A 7,650-nucleotide genomic window follows, 5' to 3' on the forward strand; every position below is an offset into this window, starting at 1 on the left:
ATATTGTAAAGAGTAGCGCCAAAATAAGCTAGGAAACTCTTCTCCTTCCCTGCTTTGGGTTGGTTTGAACCTTTGAAGGTCGGGGAAATAAGGGCTCAGAGAAAATATAATAGTTTGGGGACAGTAAACTGGCTTTGCACTGTTTTCTTTGGTACAGGAAAGAAAATCGTTTTCTATGATATCCGGGTCGGCGATCTGGGTCAGGACATCGCCCCTACCCCTGTCCAGAAGCAATAAAAGGTCAGGGCCAGGATAGCTCTCCTCACACGCGCTCGCTAGTTTAAGCCAAGCAGTCACGCCTCTGCGGGTCGCGCTCGTGCCCCTCCTCTTCCGCCGCGCCACGTGGATCCCATCGCCGCCCTGTGTGCCCCGTGTTCCATTCCACGTGGCCTTAGAAGACTGCAAGGGGGATTGCAAGTCTTCCAAACGCGAGCTGACATTAAACGGCGGCCTTTTCATCATCCCAAGGGCGCCCTTTTCCGCCCCAATCTACGACTTGAAGAAATACCTTGGAGAGGGAGGCTACCATTTGTCCACGCTCCCACACGTGTTTCTCGGCAGAAGACGTCGTCATCCCTGCACCCCTACAAATGTGGTAATGTACCCAAAACGAGTTGCTAGTCACGATTACTTAGCCCTTTTGCATTTATTAATCTCTGGGCCTATAACTTTGTGTTCCCTGATATTCCTTGGTTCAAGCCAGGCCCACGTGTTCACAGCTTCTTTCCTCTGAGTCACAAGTAACGCCTCAGGGAGTCCTTGGCGCCTTCAGTGCACCCCGAGTAATTCAATCCCCAAATTCCAGCATTAGATGTGTAACGTGGGTCCAAATATCGTTTCAGAAAGACGCCTGTAGCAGAATTATCCTTGGTCCGTGTTCCTGGCATTCCCAAGCTCCCCCCCCTTCGGGAGGACTTCTACGGCAGTAATTTACCGTATTTTCAGTTAATTTTCCTTTTGACCTTGTGTGCTATCAAATATAACTATTTTTATATCCACGTGTTTCACGCACTTCCCTAGTGAAGAGCCCTCCGCTCCGTGTACTTCCTTTTTGTTTGTGTTTTATATGTCCTGGGTATCTTACAAGGCCATTTTCGAGTAAAAGTAATAATTGTGAGTCATAAGATCCACCTGCACCAGGAAACATATAAAAATGGCGACCTGACCAGTGATTCTCGTAATGATTGCATCCCCCCTCTTCCCCTTTGTTGTTTGTGTTGCAATTTGTGAAATCAGCAATTAGCTCAGCTAAGCTGGATACGAGACAGATTACGAACCTTTGAAAGCCAGCGCAACAGGCCAAGGAAATTCTGCGTAAGTAAACTGTGTTTATTTAGCGTAGGACGCTGTAGAAAACGTGACTAGTCCTAGGAATTTTTTTATAGTAGGGCGCATGTCCGAGGAAAACGAGAGAGAGAATCGCCGAAAACTTAGCTTTGGAAGCCTTTGCACGCGGCTTGCATGCCATTCAATTAGGTTATACAGGTGATAAATCATTAAAGGAATAGTGCGCATATTCCTCCTGTAGAAACGAGTGATTTCGAAACCGAATCATTAGATATAAGCGCGAGACCTCGACGTCAACCACGTGTTCGAAAGTCAGATTAGCATTGCTGACGCATTTTTACCCCCTCTCTCTCTCGTTTTAGAAATAGGAGCGAAAGCGTATATTATACGCCCAGGACGAAAAAGGGTCAACAACCGTGTTTACGTCGTTCATTCATTTGGCGCAGACGGCCTTGACCGTCCATTCCGTGGCCCAGTTAGGAAAACATTTGTTTGTTTGATTTGCTTCGCTCTACCAAATTTTGCATTGTTGGGGGTCTGACATTATATGTTCTGTATTGTTCTGTTTTTTCTGTGGTTTTGTTTTGTGCTGTTACTACGGCTGCGTGTGTTGCCTATCTGGTGTGATTGTGGGATGGCCCCCCCACCTAATTGTCCTTGAGAATAACACTTCTCCCATAAGTCATTAAAACTAGCGCCCTCGCTGATCAGACGTCGTTTGTGCGGAAATTCCCGGGCGCCTATATATTCTATTCTTGTCCCCAATAAATCCGTGTCGTCGGTCCGTTGGTGAGACCGATTCATTTTCCATTCAGTCCCCAAGTGAGCCCGTTTTGTCGGTAATTCGGGAGACCTAAATATATATCCCAATCTAGTCCCCAAGTAAGCCCGTTTGTCGTTACCTTGGGAGACCAATCATTGCTAATTCATCGTCCCCAATCAGCCCGCTTCGTCGGTAAATAGGGAGACCAATCATTGCTAATTCATCGTCCCCAATCAGCCCGCTTCGTCGGTAAATCGGGAGACCAATCATCGCTAATTCATCGTCCCCAATCAGCCCGTTTCGTCGGTAAATCGGGAGACCAATCATCGCTAATTCATCGTCCCCAATCAGCCCGTTTCGTCGGTAAATAGGGAGACCAATCATTGCTAAATTCATCGTCCCCAATCAGCCCGCTCCGTCGGTAAGTCGGGAGACCAATCATTGCTAACTTATCGTCCCCAATCAGCCCATTTTGTCGGTAAATCGGGAGACCAATCATTGCTAACTCATCGTCCCCAATCAGCCCGCCTCGTCGGTAAAACCGGGAGACCAATCATTGCTAATTCATCGTCCCCAATCAGCCCGCTCCGTCGGTAAATCGAGACCAATCATCGCTAAGTCATCGTCCCAATCAGCCCGCTTCGTCGGTAAATCGGGAGACCAATCATTGCTAACTTATCGTCCCCAATCAGCCCATTTTGTCGGTAAATCGAGACCAATCATCGCTAATTCATCGTCCCCAATCAGCCTGCTTCGTCGGTAAATCGGGGAGACCAATCATCGCTAATTCATCGTCCCCAATCAGCCCGCTTCGTCGGTAAACCCCCAATCAGGGAGACCAATCATTGCTAAATTCATCGTCCCCAATCAGCCCGCTTCGTCGGTAAACCGGGAGACCAATCATTGCTAATTCATCGTCCCCAATCAGCCCGCTTCGTCGGTAAACCGGGAGACCAATCACCAATCATCTCTAATTCATCGTCCCAATCAGCCCGCTCCGTCGGTAAATCAGGAGACCAATCATCGCCAACTTATCGTCCCCAATCAGCCCATTTTGTCGGTAAATCGGGAGACCAATCATCGCTAATTTATCGTCCCCAATCAGCCCGCTTCGTCGGTAAATAGGGAGACCAATCATACGTCCTTTGAAAAAGTGTCCAAGATTCCCACAGCTCTGGGAAATTAATTCTGTGTGTTACTAGCGTCCTCTCCCGCCTGCAAAATGTCGACACGGTCTCAGCAGAGCGAGGATTTCAAGTTCTTCATGTCCTCAGGAAGGAACTCGGCCTTTCCGGGAGAGAACTAAGAGACTGGGTACAGGAGAGATGGACGCCATACAGGCAGAAAGACAGGCTCAGGAGAGACGAGACAGAAGAGACGAGACACGGCAGGAACGAGAAGCAGAGAGACAGGAACGGGAGGCAGAGAGGCTGGCTCAGGAGAGACGGAAGACGCAGAGAGACAAGAACGTGAGGCAGAAAGACTAGCCCAGGAGAAACGAGAAGAAGCCGAGAGGGAAGAAAGGGACAAGCAGCGTGCCCATGAACTCGCAATGCTGCAACAGAGTGGCCCTTCGCCTCCACCTGCCCCCAGGGGATGAGTGCCTTCAGCCAGGCTCTCGCCTGCATGCCGAAGTGGACGGAGGCTGAGCCCGAGGTGTGGCTCGACAGCGCCGAGACAGTGCTTAAAGGCCTGCCCCTGAGTGCCGCCGAACTCTCCTGGTGTTGGGCAAGTTCCTGGAGGAAGGCCCTGATTGCCTACAGGGCCCTCCCGCCGGAGGAGCAGGAAAATTGGGAGGTCGTACGCCAGACTATTGCCAAGGCGCACGAGATAACCCCTGAACGCTGGAGGAGGCGCTGGCGCGGGGCTAGTGAAGGAGGCCAATCAAATCTGGGCAGACTGGGCCTACAAGTCCGGAGCGTGCCCATGCCAAATGGTTCGAGGCCGTGGGGTTACGACCTCAACGATGCCATCGAACAAATACAAAATAGAGAACTTCCTACTCTACACCCCGCCGGCCCTCGCCACGCATCGCCGAGAAGGAGCCCCCACCTTAGCTGATTGCTGCCGAATAGCGGATCTATGGGACACCCATCACCCCCAGGAGAGCTCCCTGCAGCGGAAAATTACGCCACCCGCCTACCTGGATCAGGTGCCCCTCCGCCGAAGAATGGGCAATCACAGAAGCCCGCTCGTGGTGCGGTTTGCTGTAAAAGATCGGGCATGCCAAGGAGCAATGCCGCAGTAAACCACCCGCCTCTCTCTCCCGGACAGCCCCAATAAGTCGCCTGCGCCTCTGCCGGGCAGTGCGAAGAGATTTCAGCCAAACCTTTTGCACGGCATGCAAGGTTTATGGCCACTTTCCTCATGGGCAAAATGCCCTAGAAATAATAAGGCAGGAACTCCCGCCGTCGCCCTGGCAGTAACGAATCCCGAGTCCTTAGGCCCCTCCTGCCGAGGGTCCCATCTATGGGCACCTCCTCGAGGTAAAATACTCAGCACGCCAGGTCAAGGCATTTGACGACTCTGGCGCCCAAATTTCCTCATAAGGAGGGACAAAGTTCCCTATGGAGCTATAATAGACCGGCGCAAGCTCGTCACCATTGAGGGCATTAACAATTTTAAAATGATCCTCCCCACGGTCCAACTGAGGGTCACCCGACCCCACAGAGCCAGGACCCTTCGCTCTCGCCAGAGCGAAACACATTCCAGGAGGCTATGACGTCATCCTGGGCCAAGACTTTACGTCCCATTTCAAACCACCACCATTCCGGGGTCCCCATTCCCAATAAATCATCCAAATCCGAGTCCAGTGCCCGGCACGGCATCCGTGCCAGTGCCGAGGCCTCAGCCAGATCTCCTTCAGGAGAATCTCGGCCTTCAGCTCCCCTCTGCCAGTGCCCCTTCGGCGCACTGAGCAGTGCCAGTCTCCGTCCGTCCAGACAGACGAGACCACCACCACATCGCCACCAGCGCCAGTGCCAATGTCCTGTGCCTGAGCTGGTCACCCCTGCAAGCAAGTCGACCCGATGCCTGCCCCCTCCGGCCGTCCCCTCTCTCGCCGCCACGGAGAAGATTCTTCCGCAAGTCATGATTCTGCCCCGCCTTCCTGGGCGATGAACTCTGCGATCTCGCCAGTTAATGTCCGAGATGGCGAACAAGATTCCTGGGTCAGTTGTCGCAGCAGCTGACCCAGATGGCACCCCTGCCGCCCTTTGGCCTCGGGCCTCCGGGATTCCCGGCCAAGGACAACGGTCCAAGGAGGAGAGGTTCGCAGCGGAGTTACCACGGGTGTGGGCGATCGCAGGTAGTCCACAAGGAGCCCTGAGCTCTTCTGGCCCCTGTGCAAACTTGGCATAGGGCCCCCATCTTCATCTCTTGAACGTCTTGCCACCTTTCATCCAGGAGGGATGTCAAGGCCTTCCGCTATCTTCTTCCTTTCCTTTGGAATTTCTATCCCTCATCCTTCTCTATCGATCTTTCCTTCACACTTTCCCACTTACCACCGCAAGCGGCAGTTAATATATGGGATATCATCCCCTTTTGAAATGTATAAATAATTTTATTTTGAAGCAGTAAGAGAGACAGAGTGGGAAGTGGCACGCCCTTACGCCCGTCCTTTGGCACAAGGCAGGCGTGTCAACTCTTCCTGAAGGGGTCGCGCCCTTTGGGTTTCTTTTCCCCGCCCTTGGGCTGAGAGTTAGCTCTGACCGTCGTCTGTTGGCGACGGAAGTTAGAAAAAGAAGTAAATCATAAATACCTCACTCTGTTATCCTTTATTTTCTACGTATATTATTTACTTTTGCATTTAATCTTTTCTTTTTTTTTACGAATCTTGAGTCACAAGACTCCTGCCCTTACGAATTTTAACGTTGCCTTTTTAATCACGCGGTGGGCCCGCCCTTAGTATGAAGTAACCTCCTTCGTTGTTGTTCTGTGTAGTTTCCTTTATTTTATTTACATTTTTTTTTTTTTAATTATCCATGGGAGAATGTTATCCTTGTCCATTTTCCCTTCATTTGTTTATCCTCCCATTCATAAGTCGAGTAGTCTATTTTTAGCTTACACCCGAGTTGTAAGCTGCAGACGTAAAAATTTAGCGTCATTTAAGTTGGCGAAACCTCCCCGCAGAATAATCTCTTTGCCTCACAGCTGTCAAGTTCTTGCCCCTTCAGATTAGCGTTCGTGGGAAATATTAGTTATGCTCGTCGAGCTTGTGAACAATTGGAGGTCGATTGAAAAGAAGAATTGAATTCTATTATTACAATTTTGGTAAAGGGGATATTATTTAAGACCTACAGTGTATTGTCACGAATGCCGCCTCTTCAAGGCACAAGTAATAGCATGCCTGTAATTCCAGGATAGCATTAAGGAATCAGTGGGTTTACATTTGTTTCCTTTTAAATTCTGCCTTGTATGTTTTATTTTGTTGTTGTTATTTTGAAATTTTGAAGTGATCTTTGTTTTTTTTCTTTGAGCGCCTTATTACCCCAGTAAAGTAAATCGAATAAAGAATGGGTAGAAACAGTACTTAGGAAGTATTTGAGCAATAATTAATTTGCAAGCAAGTTTACCCCTTTTTATTGTATATTCTAAATTGCACTCTGCTCCTAAAGTAAATCTTCAGTTTGTTATTGATTAGTGTGGCATCAGAGTTTTACAAATAAAGTAGAGTAAAGGTTGTAGCAAAGTAAAAGATAGAATAAAGTCGAACGTTTTCTTCGCTCATTTTTGCTTTTGTCAATATTCGCACCCGCTTATAGGTGTGAATATTATCTTGCCAGGAGCTGTAAAGAGTAGCGCCAAAATAAGCTAGGAAACTCTTCTCCTTCCCTGCTTTGGGTTGGTTTGAACCTTTGAAGGTCGGGGAAATAAGGGCTCAGAGAAAATATAATAGTTTGGGGACAGTAAACTGGCTTTGCACTGTTTCTTTGGTACAGGGAAAGAAAATCGTTTTCTATGATATCCGGTCGGCGATCTGGGTCAGGACATCGCCCCCTACCCCTGTCCAGAAGCAATAAAAGGTCAGGGCCAGGATAGCTCTCCCTCACACGCGCCTGTTTAAGCCAAGCAGTCACGCCTCTGGGGCCGGGCTCGTGCCCTCCTCTTCCGCTCGCCGCCACGTGGATCCCATCGCCGCCCTGTGTGCCCTGTGTTCCATTCCACGTGGCCTTAGAAGACTGCAAGGGGGATTGCAAGTCTTCCAAACGCGAGCTGACATTAAACGGCGGCCTTTTCATCATCCCAAGGGCGCCCTTTTTCCACACTCCCCAATCTACGACTTGAAGAAATACCTGGAGAGGGAGGCTACCATTTGTCCACGCTCCCACACGTGTTTCGGCAGAAGACGTCGTCATCCCTGCACCCCTACAAATGTGGTAATGTACCCAAAACGAGTTGCTAGTCACGATTACTTAGCCCTTTTGCATTTATTAATCTCTGGGCCTATAACTTTGTGTTCCCTGATATTCCTTGGTTCAAGCCAGGCCCACGTGTTCACAGCTTCTTTCCTCTGAGTCACAAGTAACGCCTCGGGGAGTCCTTGGCGCCTTCAGTGCACCCCGAGTAATTCAATCCCCAAATTCCAGCATTAGATGTGT

At 49.7% G+C, this 7,650-nt stretch overlaps 1 long non-coding RNA gene across 1 annotated transcript; it reads left to right on the top strand.

Annotated features, from left to right (window-relative positions):
* Positions 1 to 343: 343 nt before the first annotated feature.
* LOC136826504 (uncharacterized) lies at positions 344 to 994 on the top strand. The gene is made up of 2 exons (XR_010849636.1): positions 344 to 595; positions 843 to 994. It is a non-coding gene; the product is annotated as an uncharacterized lncRNA (long non-coding RNA).
* The last annotated feature ends 6,656 nt before the right edge of the window (positions 995 to 7,650 follow it).

Source organism: Macrobrachium rosenbergii, chromosome 41 (assembly GCF_040412425.1).
Source record: "Macrobrachium rosenbergii isolate ZJJX-2024 chromosome 41, ASM4041242v1, whole genome shotgun sequence".
NCBI classification, from domain to species: Eukaryota; Metazoa; Arthropoda; class Malacostraca; order Decapoda; family Palaemonidae; genus Macrobrachium; species Macrobrachium rosenbergii.